Source organism: Empidonax traillii, unplaced genomic scaffold, assembly GCF_003031625.1.
Source record: "Empidonax traillii isolate 1590-97213 ecotype Southwest subspecies unplaced genomic scaffold, ASM303162v1 scaffold11:size2795301, whole genome shotgun sequence".
NCBI lineage: Eukaryota > Metazoa > Chordata > Aves > Passeriformes > Tyrannidae > Empidonax > Empidonax traillii.
This window is the reverse complement of record NW_020955204.1, coordinates 2,498,458-2,512,964: the sequence shown is the minus strand read 5'-3', so window position 1 is coordinate 2,512,964 and position 14,507 is coordinate 2,498,458. Positions and strand designations below refer to the sequence as shown.

Below are 14,507 nucleotides of genomic sequence, written 5' to 3'. Positions count from 1 at the left end.
TGCTTTCATTTCTGATTTTCTGCTTTACTGATCTTCAAAATGATTTGATATGTTGATTAACTGAGTGATAAATTATCTTAGGGATAATATCTCTATATCAAAAGTTCCCAGCGTACACATGCTAAAGGAATTGGCATATGCACTTGACCAATTAGAGATTTTTCTCTTTACATGGAATTTGGATTTAGTCTTCTTTCATGTAGGCTAAAACATAGTAATATGTTTCCAAAGTGGAACAAAAGGCATTTTTCTTTAAAGTCCCAGGAGAGGGGCACAACAGCGTAGATCTGAAGATCCTAAAGTATCGCATATATTCAAGTACTAACAGATGAGCAGCACCAAAGACTCCAGCTTTGGCAGGTGTTGCTAAAAATCTCTTAACTAGTGTTTTATTTCTGTGGCAGAATTAATACACTGCATATGATGCAATTGCGATCTCTGTAGCCTATTTTCTCCTTTGCTGTGTTCTAGCAGAGGCTAAAATAACATCAGTAATCCGTGGATACAGTGAAGGTCACAGATTTTCAAAAGAACTTTTGTGAAATGTTTTGCTTGCTTGCCTATACATAAACTGTATGTGCTAATTTGCATGTAGATGTATAAGCATCTTGTTGAAGTCTGGATATAGCAAGCCTAGTGAAACTATATCCTGAACAAAAGTTTCCCCTGAATATCAGAAATTCACATCTAATTTCTGTTTCTGCATTTATGGATATTTATACCATGATCATGTACACAGTTCTCAATATATACTTTCCAGCACCCATTTAATAAGCTTTTTTTAGTTAAATAACAATATTATATTTAAGGCTTCTCTAGTATATTTGTAATGCCATTGCATTAGAGGAATGTTTCTGAGTTTAAGTTATGTATCCAAAACCTCATTCCTGAAAGAAGTCATACATTTAAGAGTAGCCAACTAACAGGTAGAGCAAGAAACAGTGCCAAACATGTAGCAGAAAGTATCAGGTAAGCTCACTCTTACATTACAGTTTGTTTCAGAGAAAAGACCAAGAATTACAAGTTCCAAGAAGATCTTGACTAAATCTTTATAGGTTAAGCCAACTTTGTCAAATCCATGTTTTATACATTTTTCTATAATGATAAGAACTTTAAGCCTCCACATTGGGTTATTCAGTAAAACATTTGTTTTATATTATAACTTTGTTTCAAGGATTAAGAAATTTCCATGTCTACTTGCAATTAGGGAGAAAGAAATTGGCCCCTATATAATTTCTGTCAATTTTTAACTACATGTACATATTTATGTGTATGTATGAGTGCTCCAATTGTTTTTCATACAGTTCAGTTATACTTTGACATTTCTAAATGAAAAATTGCACCTATTTTTTATTTTTTTACTCTTTCTCTTGCGGACAGGACACTGGGAATGTCCTGCTAATACAAGAAAGACTTTCTGCAGAGACATCTTTACTGTTTTTATTCTACTGTCTAAATTCTGAGATTTAGTAGTCAATAATTTCAAACTGAAAAAATAAGCTAAATAAAACATAAGAAATCAGAGATGCAATTATCTCAGGGAACTAGTAATGCAATATGGAAAGGTTTCCCTACAGGTTCTCAGTTCAAAGACCACTCTGGGTAATTAATGAGCCTGTGTATTATTTTCACAGTCAAGAGTCTTCTGACTGCTGGCTCCTGAGTTAGGTAGGAACACACAGATTACTTATTAAATTCTCCAAAATCCACCAATGTTTGCAGAGGCCATTTAAACTTTGTCAGAGTAGTCTTGCAATATTTAATACTTTACCTTTGTTCAAAATGTAGTATAGTTGAAAGGTAGCTTAGTTGAAAATTAAGGTATGTTTCACATTAATGTATTTCACTCTGTGGATTCTTTTGTCATGTTTCTCAAGACTATTCATTGAAGTAGTGAAAGAATACACAACGGTCTACGATTCCCCTAAGGAGTTGGTCATCTTTGGCACAAATATTTTCCTGTTTCCTTCACAGATCTTTCTGGTGTACATGAAAGACATTCACATCCACATGGAGCTCTGTTTAGTTTCCCTTGATTACAAGTGCCATGTTGCATGCCCAGGAAAAGTCACTGTTCTGCTGAACTGTTCATATTACTCAGTAATTTCTGGAAATTTCCACTAAGAGGATGATAAAACAAGAAAGTTTGATTAAATTTCAGAGTTGGTCAATCTAAGAAGCAGTTTTTTCCTCTTTTTTTTTTTTTTCCTGGATGAGTTCAGTCTGTGGGCCTTCATTCTGGAAATGAGTCTAATACCTACAAATTCTATGATACTTTCTCTGGAAAAATCCCACTGATATTGGGGAATGTTGGATGTTATAGTTCTGGTTTTTTCTAGACGCAATTTCCTCTGTCTAGATGGGTCAAGGGAGCCATGTTCAGCTGCAGAACAGTTTTGTTTGGCAACTGCAACACAAACCAACCAGCACTGAGAGGAGATTCTAGTGTTACATTATTAGGATATACACTGAAGGGTTCTCATTACAATAATGACAACCTGGTAATTTATTCCTGGACTGCAATGTTTGAAATAACAAGTTCCTTATCCTTGTTGGGGCTGAAAATTAAGAAAAGTTCTAAAAACAGAAAGCCATTTTCCAAACAAAAATAAAGGCAGGATTTGCTGAGATTCTCCTATGTTTAGTTCAATTTTGGACACAGTGCTTCAGGAAAAACACCATGAAATAGAGCTCAGGAGAGAGGTGAAAATGATTAGACATCCAAAAACTATGACTTTTGATAATGAAATGCAAAAGCTGAAGTTATTAGGTTTAAAGAAGAGAACACTGATATGAAACATAATAGTCTTCAGGTAAGTAAAAGGCACTTTTGCAAAGAAAAGGAAATAATCTCTTGTATTTGGAAGGAATGAGAAATAATGTGTCTGTACTACAGTAAGGAACTTCAGGTAGATATTAAAAATAAAATTATAGTGATAATGTTGGTAAACTCCAGCAAAAGACTGTCCAAGCAGTCTGCAGCTTCTGTGCCATCTGGGATTTTCATGGCTGATCCGCATATTTCCCTTCCCTACTTTTCTGTGACTTTCACAATATGGTTTTCTTGGTTCTCAATGCTTCCCCTAACTAGGATCAGAATTAATGAGATGCAATCCTCTGCATCAGAGGTCAGCTCTGGTTTTCTCTTACTTGAGGTAGAAAGAGGTTTCTTTGTGCTGTTCTCAGCCCCAGCCCATGCAGCCATGTAGCTGCAGTACAGCAGCTGCCTCTGGAGAACCATCATTACCTCCCCTCACAAAGAAGATTTATTCTGTTATGGTAACCTACAACAGGGTCCAAAATTCTGTTCTGCTGTGAGAAGTCCATGCACACACACTAGGACTGCTGCTTTTTCATGCTTGACGGTGAACACCACACAGTGTGCACATCAGCGGCCAGGGACAAACAAGAACAAGGACTTTCTTCCTAACATAAAAAACTGCTAGAAGAGTGCTTCCAAAAGCATAAAGCATACACATTAAGCTCTCAGAAACAGGAAATCTTCAGTTTTTTCCAGTTTTATGGGCATTTCTCAATCAAGTCAGGTGTCATGATTTTGTCAAAGATCACCTCTTCGCACACTAAGATGATTATCTTGTCACATACCTCCACAGATGTGGATATACCACCAGGTGTGCATTATGCAATAGGTGAAGAAAACGCATTTATCAACTGGACAGAAGATTTGGGACATGAAAGTTATGAATACACAGGAAAAAAAGGATAGATGTTCTGTAACTGCCTAGCATCCACCTGCTCAGACTCCACAGAATGTTTAGTCTGAGTCCATTGTGATGAAGTTACAATAATGAATAATGTAGTTTCTCTAGTTCAAAAGGATCAGGCCACTCTGAAACTTTCTGCTTTCCAAAGCAAAGGGAGAGTTCGTAAAGAAAGGTATGGATGCAGTTCAATTCTTAAAGTTCAATCACCTGTGGCTCAACAGCAATAATTAAAATAATGCTGGCACCAGTCAGTATAATAATTTTAGAAAGCTTCTGACAGTGTTCTATTAGCTCTGACAGAAATCAAGAATGGGGTTGTCAGAAGTTAGTGCAATCTTTTGTTCCCTTCTTTTACTTATTTAGTAATGATAGAAGAATGTGGGTGAGCAGTCCTTGGATCCCAGCCTTCAGACCATAATTTTTTATCTACCCACAAAAATAGCTCATTCTTTTTAAAAAGAAGTTTCCTCATTACATCAACTGCATCCAGTTTTTTCTTTTTATTTTCCTAAACAGAGGCCAAAGTTCCCTGATAGTCTGTATGCTTTACTTGGAATATTTACTTGCAATATTCTCTGCTTCAAAAACTTCATTCTCAGTTCAAATGCTGTCTTTGTGCTGATAGCTAATTAGTCAAAGACTACATAATTTAAAAAAAAAAGAAAAAAAGCATGAAGAGATGACCAGAAGGGTCTTCTGAAAGTCACCTGGTTCAACCCACTACTCCAAGAACAATCACTACTACCAAATCATATCACCCAGAGACTTGTCAAGTCTTAAAAAACTGAAGCACAGCAAGTTAGAAGATACCATAGGAGGGTACTACTACAGCTTGTCAGTGTTTGTGTTCATTCACTGGGAATGTTTCATTGAGATGTAGTAATGGTAAGAAAACAAAAGCCCTTGGACACTGTTCTGAACACATTTATTTCTACTCTCTAGTCTGAAAAACAACAGGGGTTGAAGACACTTGAAAAAAATAATCCTTTGTTCAGCTTTTGTGTCTTTTGCAATACAGAATGAATGACCATTTCCACTAGCTGTGTGTTTATGATTGCTTTGACAAAATCCCAGAGCAATGTGGATCATTTAACACAAATCTGACGTGAACAAGGTGTATTAAGATAAGCAGTGTTAAACAATAACTATTTTCTTCCCTGTTTCATAATAAAGTTTGCACCCAAACAATTGCTCCAAATTAAGAGCTAAAGCTTCATGAAGAGTCACAGGTGATGTTTCACTGCCAGAAGTGTTAGCTGTGAAAATAAGATAGTGGGCTTGGAGGTTAAATCAAAGAGAAGGTTGTCACTTAGAGGGTTTCAAAACTGCTAACAGGAAGTTTTTGCTGGCACTCAAAATAAGCTATCCCATCAAGAAGGGATCAGTGCATACTCACTAGACTCACACAAGTTCAGGAAGGAATTGTGCCTAATGAACCATGTGTGTATGGTCCAAAGCAGTCTCTCTATTAGACTGTAGCTGACTTAGGCAGCCATGCTGTGACACAGTGGTTCATTGTTTCCAGAATCAGGCAAAGGACTGACGAGGAAGGGCCACCTTAACCACAAATTTCAGCTTCAGGTTTGAGTTGGAAGGGATCTTTAAAGGTCATCAAGTCCAACCTTCCTGCCGTAAGCAAGGATATCTTCAACTAAGTCAGGTTGTTCAGAACCCAATCTAATGAAGTCTTTCTGACAACTAATACACCAGCAAAGTAGTGCACCTGTACAGTCTCTGATAACAGAAATACAGGCCTTTACTCCTGACCATCTCCACCTATCCCCATATGAGAGGACAGATTTTTTCTAGAGATACCTTCTCAGAAAGCCCATTTAATTTTCTTAACATCAGCACAGCCATTATGTCCATTTCAGGGGCAAGAGGATATCTGTATATCTGACTCTCTTGGGATCCTTTCGATAAACTTTTGCTGTACAGCTGAGAACAAACTGATGGGTTAAACAAATTTGTATTTACACTGTGCAGTGCCAGCACTTACAGCCAGCTATGTTGATGGGTTTTCATACAGTGTGTCTTGACTCCTTTCTTCTGCTTTGAGTAAGAGTAAATTTACAGCCAGATTTCTGATGGTATCTCAGTAAGTCATATACAATATAGCCATTGTGCAACCTATTTTCAGATTCCACTACACATTTACAACTTGGATTTTTAATAACTTGAAAAAAAAATTTTATGAAGTTATTTGTCTTAACTACATCCTGCCAAGAGTGATATGGTTTTATAATGTTAAACAGTGCTTCAACAGCACTGAAAATGTACACTAACAGTTCAGGACTGTCAGCACAGTCAGCACCACACAAGCAAACCCTTTCTGCTGCCTAGTGCTAAGCAGCCCGGGCCATCCTTTGCAACAGTCTGCTGCAACAGTTGAGCCTATCCCTTAGGAGTGCCCTTGACTACTCTGCAGCTGAAGTTTGTGGTTAAGGTGACCCTTCCTCATCAGTCCTTTGCCTGATTCTGGGAAGAATGAGCCATTGTCTCACAGCACGGCCACCTAAGTCAGCTACAGTCTAATAGAGAGACTGCTTTGGACCATACACTGCGCCTCCAAGGACTGGATGCCAGGAGGCTAATCAAGATGACTTACAGGGAGTTTGGTTTTGCTATAGGCACTGCCACATCCCCACTGGAGATACAGAGAGTGACTCCTGTGTGTGGGAAGAAAGTGGGTATTTCGTGAAGCGCTATGCCAGCTGTCCACAGTCAGTGTTCCCCATAGATGTTGGCAATGGTGTGAAGAGGGAGCTTTCTGAGGAGAAATGGAGAGGGCTCTGGGCAGGCCAACTTTAAGGAAAAGGCAAGATAATATATATAGCACTATCATCTCAAAGCTGCCCTTGGAGCAAACAAATTTTAGGGCAGCTAAAATATGTAAGATTCCTTTCAAATAAATGCAGAGAACATTTCCTCTTCTTGTCACCAAAAGTTTCACAAAAGAAGTATTTTTCTCTGCCATACAGAGGACTCCAGTCCTTGCAAAAAACTGGAAAAAGTGTGCAAGCACTGTGTAGTCTAACACATAAGCAACTGTCAGACAAACTGGGGAAGAAAGTTTATGGTTTTATTTAAAGCTATCTTCCAACACCAATAGTTGAGTATCTCATAATAAAAGAGAATAGGCTGGGCTTTTGCCCACAGCTGGCAAAAATGTATTATAGGTCTCGAAGATCTGTTGAAATTATCATTAAACCACAGAATTTACATGTAGATGACAGGTAGAGGCAATCCTTACTATTGCTTATCATTTCATGTGTCTGATAAGTTTTAAATTTCACTAAACAAAGTAGAAAACTGAGGCCCACAGAATGATCAAACTACTTTCAGACTCTCTTTGCAGGGATTTGGCTGAATATTGATTTGGGTAGGCAGATGAAATATACAGAAACAGTGAGATGATAAAGTCTGCCCTAAACATAACCCTCCACACTCCAGAGAAAATCCTGAAGTAGTAAAACACTGGAAGTGCCTATTGAAAAGATGTTAGCTGTGGAAAGTTACCTGAGAGACTTTTTGTATTCAGGAATGCAGGACTGATGTCTTCACTCACAGAACTAGGCAATTTTGATATTTAGATCTTCTGCCAGTTTTTCTTCCTCCTACATGACTCTTAACTCTGGTATCTGCCTGGAGCTAAAAAGTGAAAATTTCAGGCATCTTGCTCTTCTGAATGTGATACATGTTCAGAAGCTTGTAGTTGTTTGGTTTCTCCTTCTCTAGCTATTCCATAAAATCCCAAATTATCTGTAATTAAGAAAACAGATACCTCATTAAAAAAAAGTTTTGTACTATAAATAAATAATTTGAACTGCTGGACAAAAATGGGTCAGAACTGACTAATGGATGGTGACTACTGTGTGTTTTTCTGATCATGTAGAACTCTGCACTACATTTTCAGGAGAGTGAATGAGAAAAGCAGTTTTTATATTCCAATTAGGCCTTCTTTTTGCTGATTACTGAGACAGGCATTTCACCATGGTTTTCTATAAATAACCTGATCTTTTATCTTCTGGTACAGTCTGGCCAAGGACAGAGGGTTTTTTTGCAGACCCTAAAGTGTTAGATTTAAAGCTTCCTTGATTAATGTAGGGGATATTGGATACTCTTTGGGGAAGAAAACAAGAACCTTCTTGTTAACAGAAGGAATGGAAGAATTTCAGGTAAAGCAGTCTGCCGGTAGTCTTGGGTACCACCACTCCCCATTATTTGAAAAGGAAGTAGGAAAAAAATCTACATCTTTAAAATACAGTATATGTACTACATTTAGAAATCAGCTAGGCCAGAAGAGAGCTAAGGGGGGGAGGGAGTTAAAAGGCAGACACGTTACCACCACAGACTTTAGCATTTTACCTTCCACAGGCAGAAGTGACAGCAGGAGGGAGCTGGGGATTTCAGGTTGCACAATACACAACCACGAGGCAGAGGTGTGACCTGGCTGGCTTAGAAACAGAGTCACATTATGCAGCAGCCCGGTGAAAGGAGAGGCGACAACAGCACAAGGGGTTCTTGCTCTGTCGTAGGTGTTTATTAACACAGAGAAACATGACAGTACAGAGTAAAGGGCACTGTCCCCAACTGAGGGGAGAGCTAACCCTTATATAGGGTTTGGGGTGGAAGGATCTGGAAACTGGGAGGAGCATGGGACTAAACAACCAATGGGGATTCAGCAACACGCATAACTTAGCTAGGAGCCAATAACATGGAAGGAGGGAAGTGGCAGGACCGCCCACACTGCGGCAAATCCTGGCCAATGAGGGAGAGGGAAACCTTGACCAATCAGGGAGGAGAAAATTCATGCGGGGACTAACATGTTCATACATGTCCAAATATAATATAACAAATATAACTGGGGTACAAACATTAAAAAGCATGCATTAACAGTAAACATTATAAACATTAGTCAAACGACTACAGAACATTCTATTCATTTACGAATCAGGCTTAAACTGCCTGCAAACGTCTGTGTTATTAGGTAAGAGTCCTTTTAGTATTTTTCATATATCGCGCGCCATTTCTTGTATTCCTCTTGCTTCTTTCGTTTGTCCTCCACAACATTAGATGTACTACTCACCTCCTTACTTACTTGTCATAGCACAGCTTTGCACTAAAATGACTGGAAATTCAATCCATGACCCTTCCTCAGGGCAACACTCCTTGAGTGAAGAAGATTGCATGGAGAAGCTCCTGCTTCCCCAGGTGGAGAGCAGCATGGCAGCTGCTCCTGCAGAGATGGGTACAGAGGGATCCCCAGGGCGGCAGGGCCTGTCCTGATGACAGAAGTGACAGCTCGGTCTGACTGACAGGACCAGGCTCCTGGTGCTGGGGCAGGACTGACCAAAAAGCCAACCAACGGGGCTCCATTTATGGCCATGGGGACAGGCCATGCCAGGGCACTGGTCCAGAGCAAGGTGTCCCACAGGCACAGCTGAGCACTAGGCCAGCACCTGCCAGGGCAGGCAGAAGCTGGGCTGGGCTCACAGTGAGCCCTTGGCTGGGGAGAGGCTTCAGCTGAGGTTGATCTGGATCCACTGGTGTCCCTGAAGTCAGCAATGCTAGTATGGAGGAAGCCTAAAGCTGACATCAGTGCTTACAGTGAGCTGTGGGCATGGGCCACCTGACAGTCTCACAAAATGTCTATGTTAAGGCTCTTCTCTTTCTGTTTTTTATACTTCAATATTTCATTTATTCAATTCTTGTTTTGCATTTGTTTCATTTGTTGGCTGCACTTTGTGAAGAACATTTTTAGTGGAGTTCCTTAAACTCAGTCCTTTGATTGTGCTGGTTGGTCCTCCGAGTCAGCAGGATCCCACTCACCTCTGGGAGCCACAGTTTCCTTAAATCTATGGCTGAAAATAATTCATGGACTATTTTCTCCACAGGTCCCCATACTTGTATTGGAGATGAACCACTTGTTCTATCTAAGCTCTGGTTATGGTGAACTCTCTGTGGCTGCAGCAGCCTGCACATGCACAATTGCCCCGTCCTTCTGGTGCTGCGGCAGTGATTGCATTGAGGAGGCTTATAGGGCTTTGGTTTCCCATGAAATGCCTCAGAGTCCTTGTTCTCTTGTGTGCATGGAGTTAATTATTTTTGAAAAGAAACCTTCCCCACAAAATGCCATATCTGCTGTTGTAGCTTTAATCTCATTTGCCAGAGAAAGTAAGATAAACAATGAATGGAAATAATCATATTGCTGTGCCATAGCTGCATATTTTCTTTACATTCAGCTTCTAATAGACCTTCAGTTAACCCTCTGAAATGTTCAGTTCGGAATTCAAGTTTAAAATCTTTATTTTTCGTCCTTGTTTGTTCAGTTCCTCAGTCCCACTATTCTGCAGAAAAAGGAGAGAGTAACTCAGCCAGAAATAACGCATACACCAAGCTGCTACTATTAATTCACCAGTTAGACTAATACAGTCTAATTTAAACTATGGTCTTCCTATTTTATTTCCTGTATAAAACATGGCACTCTTTAAGCTATCACCCCAAAACTTCTGAACTCTGTGTTGCCGTTAAGTCGTGATGGTCCAGTAAAATGCACACAAGAAGGCTGATTCAGGGCAACATAAGAAAAGGTCTCCTCTTTATTAAATCCCAGCTCCTTTTATATCATTTTCAAAAAGCAGCAAGCAAGTAGCAAGCAAGCAACAACATCCTAATTGGCCATTCATCCTTACTGATACACTTGGCAGCAATCGTGAGACACCTGTAGATGTCCAAGGCCAAGGCTGCGATTCTCACACACCGAATCTACGGACTCACAGTCTGCCCTCGCTCCCCAATTAGCCTGTGTGTAAAACTTACTTATCTTCAAGGCCACACTCGAAAGTTTCCTAAGTCAATCTCCTCTTCCAGGGAGCTAACAAACCTGCTGTTAACCCCTACAACTTTGAATCAAAAACTCGTAAGAAGGGTGTATTTTTAACATAGAGTTAAATGACTGTGGTGGAGGGAAAAGGGAGCTTAGCAAAGGATGAAGAATTGACAGAAATCTGGTATATCTCGCACTGTCTCTCATCAACAGTTGGTCTGGGTTGATAATGCCAGTTTCAAAAAGTAACAATTATCTTTATAATTCCCTCTTCCATAAGGAAAAAGATTACACAAGGCATTTTCAAATGTCATTTAATGACTTTCCAAAACAGCTCCTGGCATTTGCTTTCTATAATGATTGGCTCACTCCTGTCCCTAAAAGATGTCAGATTTTAATAGCTTGTCCTGTGTTTTAATTAAAAAGTTCTACTTCCCTTTTTCCCCCCTTCCCCCTTGTGTGTAAGAATTCAAATATTCACTGTTGCTTTTATATACCTAATCAGGTTCAATAACACTTTTGTAGGAACCTGATGAAAATTTAGAAAAGCCTCCAGTATTTTCCAACTTGTTTGCCGCTGTCGAGTCTGCTTTTTTTCAAGAACATTTTCAGTTTTATTTTTGCTTGTGCAAGTAACAGATTACAATATTCACAATTTTTTATACTACTAATTACACTGTAAAGAAGTCTAGTTTTCAGCTTTTTATTGAAAATTACCTAGTTTCAAATATTTTTAGCTATATCAATTGAGAGTTCTGCCTTAACTCTCTAGTCTTAAAATGTCTGTACTTTTTTTTTTTCCTATGGGAATATTGGATTGTGGATAGTCTACACTCAATAGAAAATGGGTACAGTAGTATTCTTTCTTCAAAAATTTGAACTTAGAGTAATCAAATTGGGTACTATTTATAAGCAATTTTCACATTTAGCACAGCATCAAAAACGTACCAGGTACTATTCATAGCTCTTTCTAAAATGACGTTATGTATTTAGTACTTGAATAGTACTATATCTGTGAATTGAGACAATAATCCAAACTGTTAGAGAAGTTCAAGCACATGCAAGCAAACATTTTCAACTGCCAATCTTAAGTTTCCGCAGTTATCATTGCTAAATTTTCCTGGGTATTTCTGATTTCTTTTTCCCCATTTCTTGTTCTTTGACATATTTTAAAATCTACATTTGAGACTAGGAGTATCTAATTTTAGCTATTCTTATGTTGCATTGGGCCCTGGAGCTAAACCTATGCAAACATTTACACCTTCATTTTTCATCATTACTACAGAATTAAGCCATTTAATAGACTTCCTTTTTTTGCTGTTCTATTTATCAAATTCCCCTCTACATTTTTGCTGGAGCACTAAAGAAATATTTGTAGGTTTGTTGTGGTTTTTTGGCAGTACAGTTACATCTTGTATTACAGCAATTTCCTTCTCACATCTTTTAAAATATTTCTAAAGTGACCATTGTGTCTGTGAATATAAATCTACATAATGTACACTTTCTCCTAACAAGCTCTGGCACGTCTACAAGCACGGAATAAATGTTTTCTTTTCTAAAACAATTGTAGGCTATTTATTTCCAAGATTTTATTTTATCTTTATAGCTAGATTACCTATGCCTGGGAAATTATTTCTGTGCAGTATATTTTGAGTCATGCTTAATAAGAATACATTTTTTCTTAATGCATATTAACTTAATACCTCACTGCCTGATAAATACTTCAGCCAATAAGTAGATGTTCCAGTCTCTTGACACAGCTCTCCCTTTAATGTTTTCAAAATAATTATTTTGTGTTGCATAAAATACATTCAGTAAGTTTCTTGGTAAGCACTTTCAGTCCTTGTGTTTGGGCTTTGTGAAATAGTTTTACTCATGTCAATTGTACTGTCCCTAGAAACGCTGGGAATCACTTCAGCCTCTGGTACCTCCTTGTGCAGCCCCACATACTGCTCCCTGTTAGCAAGTGCTGACTGCCTTGTGAAGACTCCTCCTTGGATCTTTCAAACTTCATTCATTGTTGTTGTTTTCAGTGTTTATTTAATATCATCCAGAACAGCATAGGCTTTTCCCCTTCCAACATCTGAAAATTTATTGGTTTTATTTTGCAGCCTGCTGCTGTTTGGTTGTTGTTTGCTAAGCATAAATTGGGTAATTCTAACCATATGTTCGTCAGTTGGGGATAGCATATTGTTACAAGAAGGCCTTGTATCAGATAGCCTCTCCCCAGTGTCTTTTTACACCTTTTTTTATGTAAGGACTTTACCTGTATTTATTTCTTTCTGGCAATTCTGTTTTCTTAGGCACCTGATTAATTTAACTTACCTTGTGTTTTTGACAGATATCCAGCCTCTGAAACTTCTTTTTTAACAGTTGCTTACTTTCCTTTCACATGGTATTCAGGGTTAAACAGAACTTGTACATAGGCACCTTCAATTTGCCTGCCACACTCCTGTAGAGTTTCAGACACTCAGGGGTTTTGGTTTCCTCTACTTGTACACAAGCTCTTGTGCAGCTTCTTGACACTCTCTTTTTCCTACCCTGCTTCTGGCACAATTGCCTGTGTCTGGCTGCTAGTGAAGATGATGCTCCTGGTGGCAGGTTCCTCTTCTGTGGCAGCTAGAATAAAGTCAGAGTTTGTGGCTTAGAATGCAGAAGAGCCCTTAATAAAGCCCCATCAGCTTCCCGCTGGGCACCTACGTGCCTCTCTGCCTCTTTCCCTGAGGCTTCCTCTCAGCAGGGCAGGCAGGAGGGCCTGGCAGCACCGCTATGAAGCAACCACGTGAGCACAGTATGTGCTCCCTGGAGAGACACTTTCCCCTGCAGGGTTGTAAGCTGATCACTGTCATCAGCACCATGTTTGTCCAAAGTAAACAGAGGCTAAGCTATTGCAGATCATAACATTAACAAATCAGGTTGTCACAACATAATGTTGAGATTTCAGCTGCTCCTGAGTGAAATTTAAATCTTTCTGTTTTACTGTTTTCCTTCTTTCTGCACCAAATGCACTGGTTAAAATCTATTATCACAAGCCTGAACCACAGACTTTTTTGAATCTGAAAGGACAGATTTCCGTAGAGGACAGTCATAGTTTTCTTCATTCCTCAGTTTTCTGTGAAAGTCACATTCTGTGTGTCAGAAATACTCAGTCCTAAGCCTAATGCATTTCATGTCTTCACTTAGGTCGTGAAGTGAAGTTGAAAGCATGTTGAAGCTTGGAGAGAGAGAGGGAAAGATATGATGAAACACTCATTGTAGTATACCGTTGTTTGACTTGAGAACTGCATGACCCTTGAGTTTACTGAGAAATACGAATAAACACGTGAACATAGTGAACCATTTCTCTTCTCTGAAAGCTTATTGTGTCGTTCAGGTTTTTGGAAGAGACTTCTGTAGCATTTGTTTTTTTCAAAGATAAAATTCCTCTGAGCTACCTTTACTCAGCCCCAATGCACACATTGTGTAGTTTTTCCAATAGAGCATGAAAAGAAACAACAACTCCAGTGAGATAAATATTTGAGGACAGATTAGAATTTTCTGTCCCTATCATATATTCTTAAAGTAAGGTTGGTCTGGTTTTGTTTATGTTTTCCCAGGAGGCACAAGCAATTCTGCAGAACTAATCTAAACGAAGCAGAAAATTATGTGAATTATGGCAGGGAAAGATGAGAGTTACCAATAGCCCTGCAAGGGCATGATGGACACATTTACAAGCAAAAGGCCCGTGATAATGTGAATGAAAGGGAACACAGAATCAGCAAAATGGGGTAAAACAAGGTCACCTTAATTGCTTACAAGCAATTGTATGTAAGCAAGGAATGCCTATAGGGAAAACCCACCTGCATGACAGTGTGCCCCTACGAAGTACTCGGACACTCATGGATGCAGCATAGGGAATAAACATGAGGAGTTTGAGACCTGCCTAATGTCACAAGGCTATGATCTTTTTGGGA

The 14,507-nt window shown here is 39.0% G+C and overlaps 1 protein-coding gene across 1 annotated transcript in view; it reads right to left on the bottom strand.

Annotated features, from left to right (window-relative positions):
• LOC114059399 (carbohydrate sulfotransferase 9-like) overlaps positions 1–7,405 on the bottom strand; it is a 30,470-nt gene extending 23,065 nt beyond the window's left edge. Inside the window, exon 1 of the mRNA XM_027887811.1 lies at positions 7,245–7,405. The gene's annotated coding sequence lies outside the window, so the exon portion shown is untranslated. The remainder of the gene's footprint in view (positions 1–7,244) is intronic.
• Between the last annotated feature and the right edge of the window lie 7,102 nt (positions 7,406–14,507).